Source organism: Lissotriton helveticus, chromosome 2_1 (assembly GCF_964261635.1).
Source record: "Lissotriton helveticus chromosome 2_1, aLisHel1.1, whole genome shotgun sequence".
NCBI lineage: Eukaryota > Metazoa > Chordata > Amphibia > Caudata > Salamandridae > Lissotriton > Lissotriton helveticus.
Genome location: NC_136059.1, coordinates 754,127,705 through 754,152,743, shown reverse-complemented (window position 1 = coordinate 754,152,743; position 25,039 = coordinate 754,127,705).

The following is a 25,039-nucleotide window of genomic DNA, read 5'->3' as shown; positions in this document are numbered from 1 at the left end:
GCTGCTGCCGCCCAGCCAGATCACCATAGGCGCGGAGGCGGCGGGGCCCGCGGCCAGCCCACCCCAGGCCCAGCTAAAGCCCCAGCCTTTGAAGGCAAGACAAAAGACAACAGAAGCAAAGGTAAGAGAAGCCATCACAACATCAGCCTCCGCTGTAAATTGACGAGGCCCTCCCAGCTCTGTTTTGGTTTATTTGTGCTTCTTCATATTTGCTCCCTTTGAAACCTCCCGTGGCTTTTAATATTTATTGCTACCTCACGTGGCCTTCCCAGGCCTCTATTCTTATTGATCGTATTTTTTAACTGTATCACAAGCTTTAGCCTGTATTTTTATAAATTGTGCATTCATAATAGTATAATTTTTTTACTGTGTCACGTGGCCCTCCCAGCTCTGTTTTGCTTTATTTTTGTGCGGTACATGCTTTGTGCTTCATCGTATTTGCTCCCTCCTAATCCTCCAGTGACTTTTAATATTTATTGCTACCTCACGTGGCCTTCCCAGGCCTCTATTCTTATTGATCGTATATGGGTGATAGTAATATTTCCTTCTGCGTCATGGGTCCCTCCTAGACCTTTTTTAAATAAATTGTGTGTGCATTCATAATAGTATTATTTATTTATTGTGGCAGGTGCTCCTCCCAGCTCTGTTTTGCTTTATTGTTGTGCGTCACAAAATTTGTGCTTCATCGTATTTGCTCCCTCCTAATCCTCCCGTGACTTTTAATATTGATTGCTACCTCACGTGGCCTTCCCAGGCCTCTATTCCTATTGATCGTATATGGTTGATCGGAATATTACCTTCTGCATCACGGGGCCCTCCCAGGCCTTTTTTTAATAAATTGTGCTTGCATGAATTTCTGTGTCGTAGTTTTGAACTGTTACTTTAGCTTGTATTGTTATAAATTGTGCGTAATAGTATTATTTTTTTACTGCGGCACGTGCTCCTCCCAGCTCTGTTTTGCTTTATTTTTGTCCGTCACATGTTTTGTGCTTCATCGTATTTGCTCCCTCCTAATCCTCCCGTGACTTTTAATATTTATTGCTACCTCACGTGGCCTTCACAGGCCTCTATTCTTATTGATCGTATATGATTGATAGTAATATTTCCTTCTGCATCACGGGGCCCTCCTAGGCCTTTTTTAAATAAATTGTGCTTGCATGAATTTCTATGTCGTAGTTTTGAACTGTTACTTTAACCTGTATTGTTATAAATTGTGCGTTCATAATAGTATTATTTTTTTTCTGTTTAATGTGGCCCTCCCAGCTCTGTTTTGCTTTATTGTGTGCCACATGCTTTCTGCTTTATCGTATTTGCTCCCTCCTAATCCTCCCATGACTTTTAATATTTATTGCTACCTCACGTGTCCTTCCCAGGTCTCTATTCTTATTGATCGTATATGGTTGATCAGAATATTTCCTTCTGCGTCACGGGGCCCTCCTGGAACTTTTTTTAATAAATTGTGCGTGCATGAATTTCTGTGTCGTATTTATGTTACTCTTGATAGTAAAGTATACTATATATACCAGGGCTCCTCATGTAAATGCTACTAGTGGGCCTGCAGCAGTAATTGTGCCACCCACACAAGTAACCATAAATATAAAAGTCGAGCTTGGCACTGCAGTGCATGAGCGCCCTTTCTAAAACTGCCATGTTTTCAAACTGCATCCATTTTGCAGGCCTTACCCGTCCCTTTATATGGACTGTACCATATCCCTCGCTTAAACGTTGTGGGCCTATTGAGCTGTGAAGATGGGGTGACAGTTGTTTTACTAATTATATATTCACATACCTTTATAGTAATTTATGTCTTTATACTTGAATGTGAGCATGTAAAATTTGTTCTTTACATCTATAATGCTTTTCTATTAATGTTTTTTCCTGTTTATCTTAATTTTCCATAGAAATGGATGCCACTAAGTACCAAGAGCTTCTGGATTATATAAGCCGTAATGTGTATCCTGATGGTTTCAGTAAATTCCAGAAGCATGGATTGCGTAGACTATCTAAAAAATTCTCTGTTGACGGTAATATAATTTTTTCAGTATTGGCACATAATTTGAATGTCTAGATTAATGATGTTCTATTGGCTTGTGTAATTCTCTCCTATATAGGTGAAAAATTAATAGATTGAAAAATAGTACGTTATTATGTCTTTCTGCACACAACATATTTTACAAACTACAATAATGTAAGAAAGGTATTTCTGATGAAAGGTTTGTGGTAGGTTGTTAAACTAATTTCTTCTTTAAGAAATGTTACTTTTTCAAAACTTTTCAAAATTAATTTGCAGGAAGCATAACAAGTGATAATTCACCAGCACCTATACCATCTTCAGAACCTGTTCCATCTTCATCACCTGTTCCATCTTCGTCACCTGTTCCATCTTCAGCACCTGTATCAGGTACGCGATGTTATCCATCTGCAGCATCTAGTCAATCTATATTCCTGAAAAAAAGTTTTGAATGTTTAGAGAAAACCAGTCAAAAACATTTGGAAGCAATAGTGTGGAGCTTTAAAATATATGACAGCTCTTTTTGGTCACTTAAAACGAATCAGTTTCTACTACTGGTAAATTGGATATACTATGGCTAATAGCGTATGATGTACATGTTGGTTCCACTTTAGAAGCTCATGTGCTTTCATATATTTTTACAGGTAATCGATGCCTTCCTCTCAAAAATATGTTTCTCAAGACCAAATCTATGTATATTTTCATTCCTAATACAGTTACCTATCTTTAAGTAATAATTTCCCATCAATGTGTGTACTGAAATTCTCTGCTCTGAAACCTATGATTGCTTTTCAACCTGAAACCTTTTGTGATTAATTGTTTTTATGTACATTAACATTCAGGTTCGACTTTTGCTCAACATATACATTTGTTATTATGTTTTCAGTCTGAAGAATGCTACCTAACTCAGCAGCCAGTTCCCCAGATTTTTATTAATGTAATATTTCTGGGGAATTATCGACTGAAAATTGCAATGGACCTAATGAAGTCATCACGTTTGACTTTAACATTTCAATGATAAATAAGGTCTCACACTCTAGTGTTGTTCTGAACATTGGATTATTCTGTATTTTGTTTTTCCATAGAAGATCTTTTATAGATAAAGCCATATCATTAATTTTTATCATAGTATAGTAAGATATTGTCATTATAGTTGTGAATTTTCAATAATGTTCGTAGTGAAGCCATTTGAATATGTTTGCAACAGTTGTGACTGTCTCTATTCCTGGATCTGAAAACCTAGACTCATGCAGGATATATTGCAAAATAAGTTTTTAATTATTAGCATTGCTGTTATGATGTGCTAATGTACATCTTTTTTTACATTTAGAGTCTGTAGAAAATGTATTGTGGTGTCTGCAACCAAGATACTTCATCAATTTATGTGCAAAAGTTAATGGTAAGTACCCTCAATGAGTGTAGTTGCTGAAGATCAAAATTAAGTGATATAAGTCCTTAGGGTGTTTAGAATGCATTAAGTCTCCACTTACATTTGTCTGATGCAGAGTGTATATTAGTATGACTCAGATAACTGAGGCATTTGTAAGGGTCTTTTCAGAGTTTCGTCCGCCATGTTGGATAGCTGGCTTTGCACCCTTCCTACTTATGGATTCATTACCACTTTCCCACCGAGTGTTGAGAGGTCACTATATTTACTATGTAAATACATATAAAGTTTTCATTTCAAAAAGCTATTGACCTTTAAACAATGCAATGTTAATAACAAGTTAATGTTCACTATCTTCCCAACAGGCCCAATGTTTTGAATGCAGCAGATGGGTCCACCTTGAATTAATCAAACCAAATGTAACATCCTGGTTAACTTTTACTGGTTACAAATGTACAAAATGTCTTAAAGTAAACATGTGATCGCATGCAAGATGTCAATTAGATGTTTTGCATAATCCTGCAATCTAGTGTTGTGTCCGGATTATCATAAGAAGTAATGTTGAGACACACTTCCTTCAGCTGTCACGATTTGCACAATCCTTTTAGAGTTGGACCAAACTTCCTCTAACATTCCTACTTAATTTTCTTTTTCAAATCGAGCAAATATTTTGTTAAGCTGTTGAAATATAAATTAAAATCTTCCTCCTCTTTGAAGGTCAACAAGCAATACCGCTCCTCCAAACATTATTGTTCAATGGTAGTCTAAAAAGTAGTGGTAATTTCACTACCACTAAGGTAGACATCTGACAATAGAATGTATGATATAGGTACACCACTATTTCAGGGTCATAATCCAAAAGGTGTGTTTAGAGTCAACAAAAAGAACAATTATGCACATTTTATGCTGGCCGGTATTGCTTCTAAACACCCTTTTACTGCTTTCTTCCATACCTTCAAAAAAGATTTCATGGATTTACATGCATAATCTTTCAGGTCTCTAATGTAAAACAAACGTACTTGTTTTTCTTTTCTTTTGTCCCTGACATATATAAATCCATCAGTCACTCCTATGGCAAGCTTTTACAATCCTGAATGCTGAGTGCTGGGTTTTGTCTGAGAGGATGCCCATGCATAACCATGCTAAGTTTTCTTTAGCTGCATGGAAAAATCTAGTGTAACCTGTCAAACACTGTGAAATGCTACCCTCCTAGTAGTCCTAGAGGCAGATGTAGAATTCAACCATTCTACATAAAATAGAATTGTATGTCACAAAGTACAAAGTATTTCTGTATTATGGAAGCCCTAATGTGTCCCTTAAAGATTCCAGTGAAGTCCAGGCACCTACTAACTGAAACACACCAACCATTAGTAACCTGTAAAATTTGCCAAACAACTCTTTCAAGGTGTGATCGATCCAAAAAATACTTCTTTGGCACAGCAAATATAGTGCAACACGTAAACAACTTGCACCCCAACAACTTTGCCTGAGCTGCGGTACAGAGATTGCAGGACAACCCACTTGCTGCTGCACAAGCACATCAACTGCTGCAATAGCATCTTCAGCAAACAGTCCATACTCACATATTGATCTTGACTTTGGTAAACTTAAATGTCTATGCATTTATTGCGATTAACTTTTGTGTTACGTTGAACAGTCTATCGACCTGATAAAAAACAGGAAACAGGAGCATTGCTATCCTCCACATTAGTCTTTAGATATTTATCGAGCTTTTTTGTTGTAACAACTACCCCGACCAAAGGCAGTGGGAAATTTGCACACTTGCTGCCTTTCTTGGCTGGGGTTATCAATTATTGTTCAATTTCATAATCTGATTCAAAGTCAAGGCCGTTTGTCAAGCCTTTTTGTTGTAACTATTTCCCCAGCTAAAAGCAGTGGGTAATTTGCACACTTGCAGCCTTTCTTATTTTTTACATTATTCATGTTCCACTCAATCAACACATAATCTACACGTAGACACACCTACTTGCTGACTTTCTTGGCTATGGTTATCAACTATTCTATTTCATATTCATATTCAAAGTGCAGGCCCATTATCAAGCCTTTTTGTTGTAACAACTACCCCAGCCGAAGGCAGTAAGAAATTTGCAAACTTGCTGCCTTACTTGGCTGGGGTTTTCAATTATTCTTTTTGTAATACAAATTCAAATGCAGGCCCTTTATTGAACCTTTCTGGTAACTATTACCCGTGAATCGCAGTGGGTAATTTCCACACTTGCATCCTTTCTTGCGACGCACAATCTGTGTAATGAGCTGGGTATCCAAAGATTTACTTCCCTGATAAGGCAGTGGTTACTTTGCGCATCTTCAGCCTTTCTAACTTTTTACCTTATTCATCTTCCATTCAATGAACACATCATCCACATATACACACACTTACTTGCTGTCTTTTTTGGCTGGGGTTATCAATTACTCTTCAATTTCATATTCTGATTCAAAGTCTAGGCTCTTTCTCGAGCCTTTTATAGATACTACCCCGGCAGAAGGCAGTGGGAAATTTGCACACTTGCTGCCTTTCTTTGCAGGGGTTATCAACAATTTTTCAATTTCATATTCCTTTTCAAAGTGCAGGCCGTTTATCGAGCCTTGTTGTTGTATTAACTACCCCGGCCGAAGGCAGTAGGAAATTTGTACACTTGCTGCCTTTCTTGGCTAGGGTTATCAATTACTCTTGAATTTCATATTCTGATACAAACTCATGGCTCTTTATCAAGCCTTTTTCATGTAGATACTACCCCGGCAGAAGGCAGTGGGAAATTTGCACACTTGCTGCCTTTCTTTGCAGGGGTTATCAACTATTGTTCAATTTCATATTCCTTTTCAAAGTGCAGGCCGTTTATCAAGCCTTGTTGTTGTATCAACTACCCCGGCCGAAGGCAGTAGGAAATTTGTACACTTGCTGCCTTTCTTGGCTAGGGTTATCAATTACTCTTGAATTTCATATTCTGATACAAACTCATGGCCCTTTATCAAGCCTTTTTCATGTAGATACTACCCTGGCAGAAGGCAGTGGGAAATGTGTGCATGTGCTGCCTTTCTTGCAGAGGATATGAACTATTGTTCAATTTCAGATTCCTATTCAAATGCAGGCCCTTTATTGAACCTTCTTGGTAACTATTACTCGTGAATGGCAGTGGGTAATTTGTGCACTTCCTGCCGTCCATGTATAATAAAAAGCTTAACAAAAGTCTACCAATATTAAAAAAGAGCCAGTATGGGATATGGTTATCAATTCTTCTGTTTGTTATTCTAATTCAAAGTGCAGGCCCTTTATTGAGCCTTCTTGGTAACTACAACCCTTGAATGGCAGTGGGTAATTTGCACACTTGCAGCCTTTCTTATTTTTTACGTTATTCATCTTCCACTCAATCAACACATCATGTACACGTACACACACCTACTTGCTGCCTTTCTTGGCTATGGTTATCAACTATTCTTCTATTTCATATCTGTATTCAAAGTGCAGGCCCTTTATCAAGCCTTTTTGTTGTAGCTACTACCCTGTCCGAAGGCAGTGGGAAATTTGCACACTAGCTGCCTTTCTTGGCTAGGGTTATCAATTATTCTTCAAAATGCAGGACCTTTATTCAGTCTTCTTGTTAACTACTTCCCGTGAATGGCAGTGGGTAATTTCCACACTTGCATCCTTTCTTGCAACGCACAATCTGTGTAATGAGCTGGGTATCCAAAGATCTACTTCCCTGATAAGGCAGTGGTTACTTTGCATGTCTTCAGCCTTTCTAACTTTTTACCTTATTCATCTTCCATTCAATTAACACATCATCCACATATACACACACTTACTTGCTGCCTTTTTTGGCTGGGGTTAGCAATTACTCTTCAATTTCATATTCTGATTCAAAGTCAAGGCTCTTTATCGAGCTTTTTTCATATAGATACTACCACGGCAGAAGGCAGTTGGAAATTTGCACACTTGCTGCCTTTCTTTGCAGGGCTTATCAACTATTGTTCAATTTCATATTCCTTTTCACAGTGCAGGCCATTTATCGAGCCTTGTTGTTGTATCAACTACCCCGGCTGAAGGCAGTAGGAAATTTGCACACTTGCTGCCTTTCTTGGCTAGGGTTATCAATTACTCTTAAATGTAATATTCTGATTCAAACTAATGGCCCTTTATCAAGCCTTTTTCATGTAGATACTACCCCGGCAGAAGGCAGCGGGAAATTTACGCATGTGCTGCCTTTCTTCGCAGAGGTTATGAACTATTGTTCAATTTCATATTCCTATTCAAAGTGCAGGCCCTTTATCAAGCCTTTTTGTTGTAGCTACTACCCCAGCCGAAGGCAGTGGGAAATGTGCACACTTGCTGCCTTTCTTGGCTGGAGTTATCAATTATTGTTCAATTTGATATTCTACTTCAAACTCAAGGCCCTTTATCGAGTCTTTTTGTTGTAACTACTTCGCCAGCTAAAGGCAGTGGGTAATTTGCACACTTGCAGCCTTTCTTATTTTTTACATTATTCATCTTCCACTCAATCAACACATCATCTACACATACACACACCTACTTGCTGCTTTCTTTAACTGGGGTTATCAATTATTCTTGAATTTCACATTATGATTCAAAGTCAAGGCCCATTATCGAACCTTTTTGTTAGAGCTACTACCTCGGGCCAAACACAACACGACATGGCAGGACTATGAAAAGCATCTAAATCTACAGCACTACATGCCAAAAAGAAATGCTTACTGTTTAAGTGATATTTTCCATCGGTAAGTTATAAAATCTGTCAATAGAAAAGAAACATGTTCTTAGTGAAGTGAAATGACTTTTTGTGATATATTGAAACTATTTTCACAACTTCTTTACTGTTGTTTGTTGTTACAGTGTTTTTCTGCTCCTCACATTCAATATTTTAAGCTACACTGAAACTATGTTTTGTGATACCTTGAAACTATTTTTAAAACTTGTTTACTATAATATCAGTCTTTTAACTGATTTCATCAAACATTTTTGGATACATTCCAACTATTCCCAAAAATTCTTTACTGTAATATCAGTGTTTGAAGTGGTAAAAGAAAATAAATGTGATACATTGTACAGTGTGGCTCACTACAATATTAAAACAGAAGTGTGATAGTGTTTGCTGGAAGTGTAAAGATACAGACTGGGGTATTAAAGGTATAAAACACAAGTTTGACGGTGCATGGAAGAGTGCATACATAGTCTATAGAGGTTTGAAGCAGACCGTGCCCTAAGGCACACTTTGCATCATGAGTACTTCAGTACTAGCTGAATGATTACAATTCTGCAAGAAGAGTGTTGCAAACCATTTTTATTATATAATAATACATGTATTCTTGTAACATCTCATAATTTAATAGCTTCTAAAAAAATGTCATCATGTATTTCATTTTCCTGATTATCAATTTCAAAAGTCATATAATCATACTCGATGTCATCTAATGCTTCCAAAAAATCTGCATCCAAGATTTCGTCTAGGAAATCACAACTGATATCTGCAGCATTCATTTCTTCCTCTTCATTCTAGCTACTTACAAAAAAGTATGTTCAGCTCTTCTATGACACGGTTACTAATTTCAAAACCGTCTTCCAACTTGTTTTGTTAATTTTCCATACTGTATTTATAATGTTGTAGGTCCTTGTACAAAAACATAAACACTTCATTTTATCCTTACTGTAATACCAGCATATTTTGTACTTGAGTGTATAGTATTTTGAAAACATTTGCAAAATAAATACAATAAATACAGTGTCACTATGCATTTTGTAAAGTGCTTTATTTAGCATATACAGGAATATGTTACCTTTGATAGTAATGACATACAACCCAAAACAAGATAGAACACTGCAACTAAAGCACATTACATAATGGTACAAAGCATCTCATTGGAATGTTGTGTATTAGGATAACATACACAACTCACATATAAAATGATTTCAGAAACTTTTTTCTTTTTCGATGATAAGGATTAGTAATGTCTTTCCAAGAGCTTTTGAATATTTAAAAGGGTAAAGTAGGAGGTGAACAACACAGGTAAGAGGTTTCATCTCAGGATGCAAGAATAGATGAAAAGGGTGGTCCAAGATCTCCATATACAATGGCCAGTGGAGACGTTTTAAGAGCGGGTACACTCAAGGCATTCTATAATGCGCAATAAGTGCTGACAATAACACTACACAGAATGGGCAAGAACAGATAAAATGATGGATTGTACGTGCTTGGACTATGATGAGAATACACTGTAGGAAAACCACGGTCAAGTGCAAAGATTAAATACTTAAGACATAGCAAACAAGATAGCAACAAGAGCCAGGAGGGTCCAAGAGTGGTGGAGGCTGGGTTACTTAACCCATATCCTACCTACTGTGTTGCAAACTTAAAACAGTGACGACAGGAGTGCCTTACTTTGACTCCCTCCATTACGTTGTCAATTAGGGTGGAGGGAGGGAAAGGAAAGGAGTAAACTACATGTCTATAGATGTACTGCTATGTTCAGAACACTGGATCAAGCACTGAATAAACAAAGTCGGATACAAAAGAAGATACACAAATCAAGGCTACACAAAAGATACACAAAGGAAAGCTACACAAATAAGATGGCGAATCTTGAACACAAACTGGTAAGTCAGCAAAAGAACAAAAAGGCTAAGAACACTGCAACGGATGCTACGCTGTGGAACTCATTGTCAGGTCCATGAAACTGTGTGGGCAGCTTGTAGGAGCCTACACAGGACGATAGCAGGACAAGGCCCCTTGAGAAGCTAGGGGGAGTAGCATTCCCCGGGGCTACAAGGTGGGGCCATGAGCCCCCCCGCATACTTCAAAATAAAACCCCGGGGCGTAGCGTTCCCCGGGGCTCGGAGGGCCTTACAAGCCCCCCATGATAGAAAAAAATTGCCCCTGGGATTTGGCCCCCCCCAGGGGGCTAATTAAGAATAAAACAGACTTCTAGTTTTTTTTCCTTTTACGTATGATACATGTACCCCACAATTTCTTATTTTTTAAAAACATTTGGGCCTAAAGATCCATGTGGGACCCCCTGAGCAGGCCTAGAGGGTCAGGATGTTTCTATCCTGCCCCTTTTCTTATTTTTCAACTTTGTTTTACTGTTTTTTTGTGACTCGGTTCTACCGAGGCACAAAATGGCTGCCAACAAAGGCCATTTTAAACTTTGTTACATCATCCATCATAAACATAGAACGAGACTTTTGTATAACAGTGATTATCGCGCCATCTTTCAATATTCTTCAAAAACATCATTTCATATATATGATTTCATTCATTCGCCTTAGTACACTGTTTTTATCGATACTCAAGAGGTGGCGCATTTCTCAAACATATGTTTATTTTCAAAGCAAACAGTTCTCACTCGCATTTTGAAAAAGCATCATGCTACAATTACTCTATCGTAATATCAAATAGTACGCAGACCTCATTTAGCTTGTGCTACATAATTGCGCATTATATTTGTACAGTGTTTATCAGTACTTCAGAGGTATCGTGAGACCTCTTCGAGCTTGTGCTGCGTGATTAAGCTGTGAATCAGCAACTGTTTCCCACTTTCAATATCTCGCCATGTATTGGCAAATCTCGCTATCTATGTAATGAAATTGACACTATTGGGAGCCGATCTGGTTTGTGGAGTCTATAATCTATTTTCTTATTTACCCAAATGTACTGCCAGTTCCTCGCTTTTATTCAATCCCTGGGGTGCTTTTGTCTCTAAATCAATAATATACCGGGACGACAGTCTCCGCAGCTTCTGTACCCGATCCCCACCCCTCGGATCACCTGGCACATGATCTAAAGCAAAATATTGCAGCAGCTCCCTGTCTGACTTCCTCATTAAAAACCAGATCTAGAAGCGCGCGTCCAGGGGCGTGGCTTTAGCGCCGCACAAGATGGTGGCATAACTGCGGAGCTCCGTCGCTGAACTCCAAAACCGAATCGCAAATACCGGTTATTTCGGGCAGTTCTTACCTGCGACGCCAGTTCTCCCTTTTTAAAGATGAGGTGAGCTGCAAACGCTGCTTTTTCTTTCCTTTAAGCCTATCTAAGCCCTACAATTTGGTGCGAATCGACCCGGCTGTATACAGCCACCATTTTATATTTTCCTTATTCGCTCCTTTGCTGTTTTTTACTCGCTCTCACAACTGCTTTTTTCTTTAGGAAATCTTTTTAAAAATTGCTCTTTCTTTAAAGGATATTTCCACAATCTGTTTTCAATCTTCAGTCAGGGTGGAATCCAGTATATCTCCTCTTCAACTTCCTCTCCTCTCTTCATGGTTCTGAAAAGTTGCCATTTTGTTCAAAGGGAGCAACTGTATTTTCCTTCATGGCTCATAGCTTACTCCTTGCTGCGTATTTTAGCTTTGGAGGCCTCTTTCACCTTCTAACGTCTCCTTCACTGGCTCATATTCTGCTTTTTACCTTACTTCTGGCATTGAGAATTCGGTTTCCTTTCCCTCACCAATTTCACCTCACCTCTCTGGGAAAATTGCAGAACCTCAAACTTTCTACTTCTGTTAAATCTGTTACCTGCTCAGACCCCGACTCAACCCTTCAAGACATGGAGGAAATCCCTTCACAGAAATCTGATTCTGCACCTGGTGCATATCCGAAAATGCAGCCTTAAAGTAAACTTCCAACAACTGCGTCAACAAAACGTCTAAAGAAGGATCCTCCTTCACCAGGTGCTTCTTCGGCTTCTGCCTCTATGGATTTAATTCTAGAGGAAATTTGTGCACTCAAACTATTCATGGAAGACACCACTAAGGCTTTACAATTATTATATGATAAATGGTCCTCTTTGGAATCCCGTGTGCTCCTTGTGGAAAAATCGAGAAAATCTCTTCAGACATCATGTTCCCGCATTTCATCTCTGGAGGCGGATATTTCACTCCTTAAGACACAAGCGGAGGATTTGGAAAATCGAAATTGCAAGAATAACCTTAGGCTTTATGGACTTCCAGAACGCATTGAAATATCAAATCCCACTAACTTTTTTCAATCCTTTCTTCCAAAAATGTTGGATCTACCTGCTTCTTCTAATTTCAATATTCGACGAGCACATAGACTGGGTTCGAAAGTATCTACCAAACCCCGAGGTGTCATCATGCTATTCCTACAATATACTGACCTCAATATACTGACCTTCTACAAGTTTTGTCAGCTGCCAAGTCTAAAAAGCAGATCATCTGGGAGGGTCACCGCCTATTCCTCTCACAGGATGTGGCTAAGGCAACAGCAGATCACCGGAAAAAGTTTTTAGATATGCGCCCCCTGTTACGTGCTCTTAATGCCAGATTTGGATTGCTTCATCCCTGCCTCTTCAAGGTTACCTACAAAGATAAGTCTACAACATTTGAAGATCCACTGGTTGTGGAAGAATTTCTTCGCCAGCAAGGAACTGACGTCATGGACACTTCAAGAAATGTCTAATTGCCAGTTTTAACTTTTGCTTCTTAGTTGATTCTTGTCATATTTCTTTCCTTATGTGCTCCCCTATATACATTTCTACTTACATTCCTGTATTGTTACGCAGCATATGTCTTCTGTTTTCTTGATTAATCTTTTTCTCTTCTCATTTGTGTACAGGTGTGCTCCCTTCCTATTCACCCCGATGTTTCCCATACGTCAACTGAAGTGCTGTATTTCATTGGATGTTCGGTGATGTTTGGTCTCGTTGTTGTTGTCGTCGTCTTCTGGCGTCGTCACTCTCATTTTTCGTTCTGTATCTGTAGGTATATTTTTCAGTCGTCTGTTTTTGACTTGCACTGTCTTCTGTTTTACTATTTTCTTCTCTTTCCTTTTGCTTTTTCTCTTTTTTTCTCCTTTCTGCGTTCTTTGGCTTTCTATTTATCTTTCTGTTTCTAATCTATGCTCAGATTTGCATTTTCTTTTTCTCTACATTCATGCTCCTACTGTTTTATATCTTATTTTTTCTCAACAACCTTTCTCTTTTGACCTAGTAAGCGTAATGCATACTCATATTTCTTCTCTGTTTCATTTTCCGGGTTGTCACTTGGAACGTTAAGGGTTTAAATAACCCAATTAAAAGGCAACAGGTATTATCCCATTCAGCCAGACTTAAAGCTGATGTGGCCTTTCTCCAGGAATCCCATCTTTCAGAGGCTGAAGCCTCGAAACGCAAACGTTGTTGAGTGGGACATGTATTCAATTCCCCTGCTGCGGGTAAAAAAAATGGAGTTGTGATTTTATGCCATAAAAAGTTAAATGTTTTTACTGTTTCTCAAGAATGCGATGTTGATGGTCGTTGGGTGCTTGTTAAACTAAATAGAGATAACATTCCTATTGTTATTTTTAATGTTTATGCTCCTACTGGTGTTGATAAATCTTTATGGCCTGCTATTTCGGAAAAATTGGTTACTATTAAGGATGATTACATTATTTTTGGAGGTGACTGTAACCAAATTTCTAGTAGACATTTGGAGATTATGTCTCCCCGAACTTAGAGAATATAGTTTCTACTCTCTTTCCCATCACTCACAATCCCGTATTGATTATCTTTTTCTTAGTAAATCCCTAGCTCAACTTGCCATTCATTCTGATATTGGATCTATTTTAATTTCAGATCATGCACCTGTTTTTGTTGATATTGATCTCATTCCCTTTCCCCCCACCAAAGAAGATGGAGGTTTAATAATTCTTTACTCCTCAATCCCACTTTGTGTACTAAATTCAATGCCTTTGCCAAACTCCCGATTCCCCTTTTGTTATGGTGTGGGATTCTTTCAAATAGCTGCTAGAGGTTTTATAATTATTTTGTCTCCCAAAAGTATTTAGAAGCCCAATCTGCTCAACTTCTGAATAAAATAAAACAACTTGAATATATTTATTACCACTCCAATACTGACTTCTCTCTTAAGGACCTTATTGATGCCAAATTTACTTTTAATAAATTTACCACGAACGCTGTCTCAAATTTTTTATTAAAATGTAACTTCCGTTATTATGGTGGTCAGAATAAAATGAGGAAATTTTTAGCCAATTATCTTAAAATACGAAAAGAAAGAATGAAAATGTAATCTATTCAAGGACCTACTGGTGTTTCATTATTTAAAGACAAAGATATTCTAAATGAATTTGTCGCTTTCTATAAAAATCTTTATACTCCTGTAATTTTTCTTGATTCGGACGATTTTCTTTCCTATTTTCAAAATATTCCCCACCTCCTTCCGATCACGTGGACTTTGGGTCCCTAGAATCTGACATTTCCCTTGTAGAAATCTCTCATGCTGTCTCTGTTACGACATGGAAAAACTCCTGGTCCTGATGGATTTACCATTGAATTTTACAGTCATTTTGCTTCCCTTCTCTTAACAAAATTGTTACTTTTATTTCAATCCTCTTTTGACTCAGGCTCTTCCCGTGGTACGTTTCAAGAAGCTCTGATTTGTTTAATTCCCAAAGATGATAAAGATGATTCTCTATGCAAAAATTATCACCTTATTTCTTTGGTAAATACTGATTATAAAATGTTTGCCAAAATTTTGGCTCTTAGGATGGATCCCCTTTTGCCTGATTTAATTGGTCCTGAGCAATCAGGTTTTGTTAAAGGACGACTCTCTTCTGACAATTCACTCGTCTTTTTCAATATTTTAAGTAAAGCTCCCTCGCTTACTCATCCTTTGGCCGCTATGTCTCTAGATGCTAAGAAAGCATTCGATAGAATAGGTTGGGATTTTATGTTTCAGGCTCTCAAGTGAGCAGACTTTTCACCTAAATGTATTTCTCTTATCTCTTTACTCCATTCGGGCCCTCAGGTATCAATTTTTGCAAATGGTATGGTTTCAGATTATTTTCCATTACAGAGAGGTGTTAGACAAGGTTGTCCATTGTCTCCTTTAATATTTGTTTTAGCTTTAGAACCCTTTCTCACTAAAATTCGACAGGATGATATCTCTGGTTTTCATTTCGGTCCCCAACAAGTTAAGCTTGTGGTCTACGCTGATGACATTCTTTTATACTATTCTGATCCACAATCTTCTCTTCTGTTCTTCTTGCAACAGGTCTCTTCCTTTTCCAAAGTTTCTGGGTATCATCTTAACGTCGATAAATGTGAAATTCTGCCTTTAAACCCTCTTTGTCAAAAAACATCTTTTTGAACATTCTGGTTTCTCTTGGCAATCATCAAAGATCAAATATTTGGGAATTTGGTTTGCTCCTCTCTTGTCTGATACTCTTAAAATAAACTTTGAACATATACCCAAAAAATTGAATGACGCCATTACCTGATGGAACCCTCTCTTTCTGCCTTGTTGGGGCCGTCTCAACTCCATTAAAATGATGCTAGCACCACTTATACTATACACCACTTCTATGATCCCTATTCATATTAACGATCATTATTTTAAGAAAATTGATTCTACTCAACTTAAATTTCTGTGGAAATGTAAACGTTCCCGTATAACCCTCGCTACCTTGAAGAAGGATAAGTGTTCTGGTGGCCTTAAATTCCCAAATTTGAAAACTTATCATCGAGCTTTCTCCTTGAAACAGGCTACACGTTGGCTTTCAACTGATCTTCCCTTTTATCCTCCTCTCTGGCTTAAAATAGAATCTTCCTTTCTTACTTCCTTTGAGTTTCGCGAAATTCTATCCTTTACATCTAACATGGCCTCACTTCGTAACCTTATCATTTCCCACTCTTGTAATCTCCTTATTCTTTTTTTATCCTCCTCATACCCATCTATCCATTCCACTCATTTACAGCCTATTTGGCAAAATATACACCTTATGATTCATAATCTCTCCATATTCTGGAAGACTTGGTATTCCCAAGGAATGAGATGGATTTCCCAACTTATTTCTCATAATCAACCTCTTCCCTTCACTGATCTTCAATCTAAATTTTCCTTACCTTCCTCTTCTCGTTCACAGTATAATTCGCTTTGTCCCATTCTTGTTCAATATCTTCAACCACTACCTATTACTAATGACATTCCAAATACACTTCAACCTATATCAGCTGCATTGGATCATTCCCCTTCCGCTTCTTTTCTCTATAAATCTATTCAATTTTCAGTAGACCGAGCTAAATCTAAGATTGAGTTAGCCTGGGAAAAAGATTTTTCACTGGATTGGTCAATTCCCTTTTGGGACAAGATTTGGTCGAAACTGCATAAAACCTCTAGGGAAGCCAATACCACGCAAACCCTTTTTTTCGTTCATAATCGGATTTTATTTACTCCAATTATTTTATCGACTTTTTCCTCAGACACTACCTCTACTTGTTGGTCTTGCTCATGTCCTTCTGCTGATTTAAAACATATGCTATTTGAATGCCCCCCTATACTCCAGTTTTGGAAACTTGTTTGGTCCCAAATCCAAAAATGTTTTAAATTTCACTCTCCCTTCTCCATTACTAACATTTCTCTAGGCTCTCTCTCTCCTATCTACCCTCAAACTTTGCAACATTACACACTTATAGACCTTTTGATAGCTATTGCCTTTCAATTCAATTCATGAAGCTTTATTCGGTGCATATAGATGACCATAAAAGCACAAACAAAATATAACAGTACATATTTAAATATTCCATCTAAGGTTTACAATTAGTAATGATAATCATAATTCGTAAAAGAACACATATAAAAAATTACGTATGGTGTAAAACATCTAGTGTTAATAGTCAGAGTTCATTAAAACACATACTTTTCCTAGAATTGATGCACTGGTTTAAAAATGTTGCAATATAAAAAGAGATATCTTCCGATTGCAAGTTAAAAATTAGAATCATAGATTGTTTAACTGTACGTATGCCATATTTAACAAACATGGGTTTCAAAAAGGCAATACGAAAATTAGTGTACAGTTTGCAGAACATTAGAAAATGCACAGTGCTCTGGGTGGATACCTCATCACACCTACATGGCCCAGTCGGATGTTTCTTAATATTTGGGTGGGCTACTAAATAATGTGCCATCCCAAACCTAAGTCTGGTTAGCACAAATTTATGTGAGTGCCTAGTCACCATGGTTAAGTAAGAAGGGAAACCTTCCGTTACATTATACTTATTATAAAAAATGACAGTGGACATTGATCCGGTTGAAATTGCCCGCTTCCTCCCCGCATATGTCAGGAATATACTTTTCATTTCCGACTTAGGAATCATTGCTGGTGCACTGGGTTCATTTAAAATGTACAAGTTAAAAATGTCTGAAAAACAGGCAACAACATATTTAACCCAGGGTATCTCTCGATATTTATCCAACCGTAAACAGTCCTCAATAATGGATCTATTAAAGGACTTCTCATCCGTAAGCCAAATAGACCGCCAGATCATCATTGGCCTAAGGGATAACAGGTCAGTTAAATAATCAATGGCTAGTTCGCGGTGGCTAAATTCAATTGAAGCTGAGGTGGGCAAAAACAGAAGTTTCTTTACAAATAAGTTTTCCTCCAACTGTAACTTATGAACACAGCTGTGGCCCCATACTCCAGCTCCATACAGTGCTATAGTAACACATCTAGCCTGGTAAATCTTGAGCATATCCCTGGTACGACGGTCCCCTACCTTTGCAGCAAACCTGTAAATACCATGGGCATTCTTTGCCATTTTATTCCGGATATTATTAAATTCATTGGTCCATTTCCTGTCATTAGAGAAGGTAATACCTAGATAACAAAATGTGTCCACCTGTTGCACCTTTTCTCTATCTATAAAAAAAGTGTTTAAAAATGTGGCTTTAGCCCCACAGGTCATTGTGTGTGTTTTCCCTTTATTGATTACTAATTTTCTATCTTTAATAAAGGAAGAAAAACTATCCATTAACCGCTGTAGACCCACAGGGGTTCTAGAGAGTAAAACAGCGTCATCAGCGTATAATAACACCGGTACCGGGACACCTTTGATCTGGGGGGCATCTGCATTAACTTTTTTTAAAATAGCATCAACTCCATCAATAAATAAAATAAATAGGAGGGGGGCCAAAACACAGCCCTGCCTAATGCCTCTTTTAACACTAAATTTTGGAGTATATTCTCCTCTGGTCCCAAAGCGCACACTAGTTTTCAATTTCTCGTACAACCTTACGAGGAAAAAGATTATGCCCTGAGGTGCTCCTAACTTCAACAAGGTTGGCCACAAAAGAGAATGATCTACCATATCGAATGCACTGCTCAGGTCTGCAAAGCAGAGGTACAAGGAGCCAGGTTTCGTCTCTGTGAATTTCCTGATCAGTAGATCAAGATTGATGCACTGATTGAGCGTACCCCGACCCTTCCTAAATCCAAACTGGCTGTCAGCCAGTATGCCATCCTGCTCCACCCATTCCTCTAATCTCACAAGCATAACGCTACTCATGACCTTGACTGATGAGTCAAGGAGAGAGATCGGGCGATAATTTTTTGCATTAGACCTGTTTCCCTTTTTATAAATTGGTACTATAATCGATTCGCCCCAAGTTGAAGGGGCCTCTGTACTCACAGCTGCATTAAAAACGGTAGTCAGAAGAGGTCCCCAGACCTCAGGTGCAGCTTTATAAACATCTATAGGGACCCCATCAGGGCCCTGGGCTTTCCCTCCTTTACTAGCGCGTATGCCGCACTCGACCTCACTAACAGAAATATCCAGCGGCAGGACAGGCCACATCTTAGAGCAGGCATCTGTAACTTCATTAGAGTCAGAAATATTAGAAAAATGGGCTATCCACCCATCACTCGGGACATTTGAGGTTAGCTCGGGTATTTTTTCATCCTTACATCTCATTACCTCCAATTGAAAACAGGCTAATAATGTCATCTTTCGCTTTTGGTGGAATGCAATTTGTTTTCACCACAGCCTTGACACAAACTATGTCTCTCCTATTTCCCTGGCAATTAAACGAGATCTCCTGTGGCTCCCCTTGGCCAATTATCTGTCTTCAGTTGCTCCCCCGACACATTCTTCTCAAACTAGATCAGATGAGGTTCAAAAACCACCATGATTCTCCCAATACCTTTTCTTATTTTCACTAATTACTTACCAGTTATTTGTTGAGTATTATTATGCTTAAGATGTTGTTTCTTTATGCATAGTTTGATTGAAATTTTCCTATGTTTTTCCTTGATGCTTTGTAATATTTTTCTCAGTTTATATTTTTACTGTATAATTTATACGGTTGTATCATTTTGACTATTTCTTCATTTTCTGTTCTCTTGATTTCAATAAACTCAAACTTAAAAAAAAAAAGAAGCGCGCTTCCAGGAAAACGCCATTGTCTTTCGTAGCCACCCGGTCTGGGAATATTCAACTTGAGAGTGATCCGAAAGTGTACCGGGTAAAGTAAGTAGCCCTCCCAGCCAGCCAGCAACTCCCGGGGAAAACAACCAGTAATCTACCCTGGTCCACGTATTATGAAACCCAGAATAGTGTGTGAATTCCGGAAGATGTGAGTGCAGTTTGTTTTCAATATCTATCAAAGTAAAATGAGTACATATGTTGTTGAGGGCTTGTCGGGAGCGGGGTTTCGTGTCAGGGGAAGTGGAAGTGCTGTCCCTGGATGAATACAACAACAAATTGAAATCACCCCCTATTATAAATAGCCCGGGATCAAGTGACAGAAGCCGCACCTGCTGTTCATGGAAAAAGGCTGTGGAGTCTACATTAGGACCATAAACCCTGACCAGTGAAATCTTGTGGCCCATCAGTGAACCAGTAAGAATCAGAGTTCGGCTCTCAACATCAATCAAGGTCTTGTATAATGAAAAGGGGGCTCGTTTGTGTCTGAATATGGCAACCCCCCAGAATACCGACTGTAATTAGAAAAAAATCTGTGGGAACCCCAACTTGCTGCGACAGGAGTGTGGTCGGAGTTAGACAGATGCGTCTCCTGCATGAACACAATATCAATGTTATGTCTGACAACATAGTTGAGGACTTGCCTTTGCTTTCTAGTATTGTTTAGCCCTCTAACATTCCATGACATCAAGGAAAGCCCGGAAGGCCCGGGCTGATGCCCTCGCTTAACCATTGGAAAACCGTCACCTCAATCGCACCGCGATGCATGCCAATCTCCTGCCGTAAACTAGCAACCTGAGCAATGACTCTGAAAGAAACATTGAAACTGAGCAAATAACCCCCACCACCCACCAACCAGCCTCCTACCAACCCCAAAGAGGCCTACCCCAACTTTCTTAGCCGAATGCATGTGCAATGAAATCATCCCCATGACTGTAGGAAACAAATGTGCTCATTGCAAAAATAGCATACAAAACAAAGAAACCTTGGTATTCACCATAGGGCGTGGCAACTCCACGTCAGTTGGGCAATAAGAAATATGATATCGTCACATAGGATAAAAATGCATGTACGAACTAAACATAGCAGAACACAGTGATAAATGTAATAATCATTCGACCAGTCCCGGGATTGGAGAAGAGTTCAACGCTGTACTGTGAACCCCCCTGTAACGGGGAGGCAGAACGCGGCATGCCAGTCGCCCAAGAGCGCTTCTTCTTGTATTCCTGGCAAAACTCCTGTGCCTCCGTCGGAGTATCAAATATACGAGATCTACCATCCACATCTACCTTTAACCTCGCCGGATATAGCATGCCGTACTTGAGACCCAATTTCTTCAGGGTTGCTTTGACTCCATGGAATTTGCGCCTTGCCTCCTGAACCATGATGGTAAAGTCAGGGAAAAAAGCCAACTTGTTCCCCTGCCACTGGATGTCCCCATTATCGCGAGCCGAGTGAAGAGCAGCATCTCTGTCCCTGAAGTTCATGAGTCTAGCAATGATGGGTAGCGGGGGAAGGCCTGGCCGAGGACGGGGGCCCAGCGACCAATGAGCGCGCTCCACCACGAAGCCCTGTGTGAATGTTTCTCTACCAAACAGCTCTGTAAGCTGTTGTTTCATGAAAGTGTCCATACGTCCTATGGCGGTTGTCTCCGGAACTCCAATGATTCAGATATTATTTCAGCGGCTGCGTGCCTCCAAATCCTCGTTCTTGATAGCTACGTCCTTAAGGATCTTCTCCATCCTGTATAGCCGCTTCAATGAGGATGATGCACCGTCTTCGATGTCCGAGACCCTCGCCTCCACAACATCCAGCCTCCGATCGTGTGCCTGAATCTTGGTTCCCATGTCAGCCAATTTCTTGTCAAGGTCATCAAATTGATTGTCCAGCGCCTTAAAACCGGCCCTCATTTCTTTTAGCATGGCCGCCGCAAGAGAGGCAGTGTCTTCAGCATCGTTTGAGCCCATAGCCTCATCAGCCAGGTCAGGAGGGACATCTGAGGTGGGGCCAGGGGCTTTATCAAATTGTAGCATGCGTTGTTTAGGGTCTTTCTTCCCCATTCTTCAGGGAGAGGAAGGGGACCTGACGATGGTCTAGCAGATTTGCAGCTGCAGTGAAACCAGAGGGCAGAGAGGTGCAGGATGAGTGTGCGGGGCGTCCCCACCAAAGCAACAAGCAACGAGATCAACACATGGCAGACAGTGCAATGTGGCAGCCGTGGCAACGTCGGTCAGCTGAAGGAGGGCAGATAGGTTCCCAAAAGAAAATGGGGTTGCGGTAGCAAAGGCCAGGTAGCAGGCCCAGGGCAGAGCACATGGGAGAGCGTGGGCCGTCAAAGCAGCGTGGTAGCAATGATCCGCACAGAACAGGGCGTTTTAGGGAATGGCCGCAAGCACAGGCCTCAGGGAACAGGTGGACAGGCAAGTCACGAGGAGGCTGTGGCAGTATTAATCTGCTCCGGGAAGCATCCGCCAACCATCAGGGAAGAGCCAAGGTTTCAGGGGCAGCCGGTGGTCTCAGTGTTGCAGCATCGGGGGGGAGAAATCCTGGCACCGGGTGCACACCAGTGCATGTCTCCCTCAAGGCAGGCTTCCTCTCTCTGTGGCAAACGGGTATCCAGGAGGGGTTGAGGGGAGCCGGCACACTCGATGAGGCACAGCACCGCTGCAGCTCTGGTTCGGAATGCTGGGGCCTCCTCACAAGCCTGCATCGTCCCCCGCTGAAACCAGCACGCCAGGCCCCGGCGCGGAAAAGCCCACCAGGCCAAAAAAGTGCTCCGTACACAGCAGGACCCAGCCGGCAGCCGCAGCGGGGGGACGAGGGGAGGAAAGCCCGCAGGAAAGAGCGGGGAGGAAGCGCAGGTCAGCTCCGGGCACCTATCAGGGCCTCACTCACCACCGCCACAGATGTTATATCCTGTGTCAGGAAAGGCATTAGGTCTGCGCCCGTCCTCGGTGCGGGCCCGCATTGGGCCAACCCTGTCTATCGCCGCAGTCCAAGCCAGGCATCAGGATGTTCCCTTCGTTCCCCGGGAGCTGATGGAGGGTGCCTGCTGGAGCGAGAATGCTCCTACATCAAGAAAAGAAAGGTTTATTAAGCCCGGCCCGAGGAGATTCAGGTAAAGGCGACCATCTTGGTCGCCTCCGTGGTCACGCCCCCGAGCTGCACAGAGTTAGTGGCACCTGAACCACTCAGCGTGTGCAATGTCAGCGATGATGCGTGGTCCGGGTGGGCCGCACTGGGAGCAATGTCTGTTGTTTACTGCATTGCGTCAGCTGCAATCGCTACTCAATCTGAATTGTGAGCCCTGCTGTCCACAGTGTAGGCCGGAGGCAGCAGTCAGCAAAGGCCCACACCCGCGTTGAGTTGAGCCCACAGTTAGTGGCACCAGAAGCACTCAGCGTGTGCGTAAACTGCGATGATGCATGGTCCGGGCGGGCCACACTGGGAGCAATGTCTTTTGCCTAATAAATTATGCCTTAATAAGGCTACGTCGCAGTGACTTGTGGTGCACTGAGTTAGTGGCACTTGAACCACTCAGCGTGTTTGCAGACAGCGGTGATGCGTGGTGCGGGCGGGCCGCACTGGGAGCAATATCTGTTGCCTACTGGACTGCATCATCTGCAATCGCGGCTCAATCTCAATTGTGAGCCCTGCTGTCCGCAGTGTAGGCAGCAGTCAGAAAGGGCCCACAGCCATGTGGCATTGATTTGAGCTGCACAGTTAGTGGCACCAGAAGCACTCAGCATGTGCGCAGCCTGCGATGATGCGTGCGCTGGTCGGGCCGCACTGGTAACAATGTCTGTTGCCTCCTGGACTGTGCCATCTGCAATCACGACTCGATCTAAATTGTGAGCCCTGCAGTGTACATCGAAGGCTGTAGTCTGTACAGACATAACTCTGCAGTGCTGTGCCGCTGGGTTCGCAGGGGGCCTGTGTCGAGGAAGCCGGCAGTCGCGGCGGTGGCCTCGTGGCAGGGTGAGGGCCGACACTCTGGCAGATGCATTGGCCTTCCCAGAAGCATACCACGCCCAGAGCCCCGGCCTATTTATTTATATTCCTACGCTGGAGTGGCGTATGTTGGGCCAGCCCACTCCATTTCAACTTACAGGGGATGGACGACATAGCTACATGACCGAGATCTTCCCCACTGCCTGATGTAACATGGTTGGGGCCACTGCCCACAACACTACAAGCACAAGCAGTATAAAAAAAATGGGAACACAAGTTTGTCTATTTTGAGGAAAAGGAATTCATTGTGTGTAATGAAACCCAATGATCTCCATCTGGAGAGTTAACTATGGAACTTTTTTTCATACTCAAAACCTCACTCTTTTGTATCTTTTCATTACAAAGCGTATTGCCTAATTGGGCCTTGGCCTCCTCCAAATACGAGGCCAAGGGCCAAAGGACAATATTGCCACCCTTGTCAGCCTGTCTCACTACAATGTCTTCTCTCTGATGTAATTTCTGCATGCAACCTTTATACTGTATCTGCCTATTATCTTTTAAAATATTCTGGGAGACTTGTTTGCTGCCCTGCAATTTCTTTAGATAATTCACTACAGCTTCATCAAACATATCAATAGGATCTCTGTGCATCATTGGTAAAAGAAAATTTATTTGGGTCTAAATGAGGAGCCTGGTCTCTCATGAACATTCAATCCTTGTTCTTGGATAATCAAATCATCTGAGGCCTCTAAAGGTCTGCATGAGGAGCCTGGTCTCTCATAAACATTCAATCCTTGTTCTTGGATAAGCCAATCATATGAGGCCTCTAATTGATCCTCACTAGACAGACTATTCATGTCACGCAAAACACTACGATCAGAGATGGCAAGATTACCACTTCCTATTCAATCCTGTAAACTACTTGTTTGAATCACATTCCTATTGTTATCAAAACTTACACAATTTCAGCTTCCTAACAAATTTAAAGCAATCTATTTATGTTTGCACATAGTCCAATTTGGTTGGAATACAAAAAGATAGTCCTAGTGACAAAAGTTGAAATTCTTCATTGCTCAATTTCAAATCCGAGAAGTTGATGATGTTTGCGCTGGTGTCCTCCTTCATTACTTCTTCTTCTGACCAATTGGTTGCTTGTTTCCCTTTTCTACCAAATCTTCTGTTTTATTTTTCCTTTTCCCCTGCCTCCCCCTCGTGGATTTCTGCTGTGCCCCACCAGGGGTTGGAGGTTTAGATTGCAGTCCCATTGCAAAAAACACAACTTATCCTCCACTGTGAGTACTTGAAATGCATGTCTTGCCTCCTCATTTTCAGTTTTTACGTCCAAACTCAAATCAGAGCTAGATATATCCTGATGTCTTATGTCGTCCTGTGTTTTAGTTGCTTGCAACAGTTTCTGATGCCGGATGCTATAAAATCTT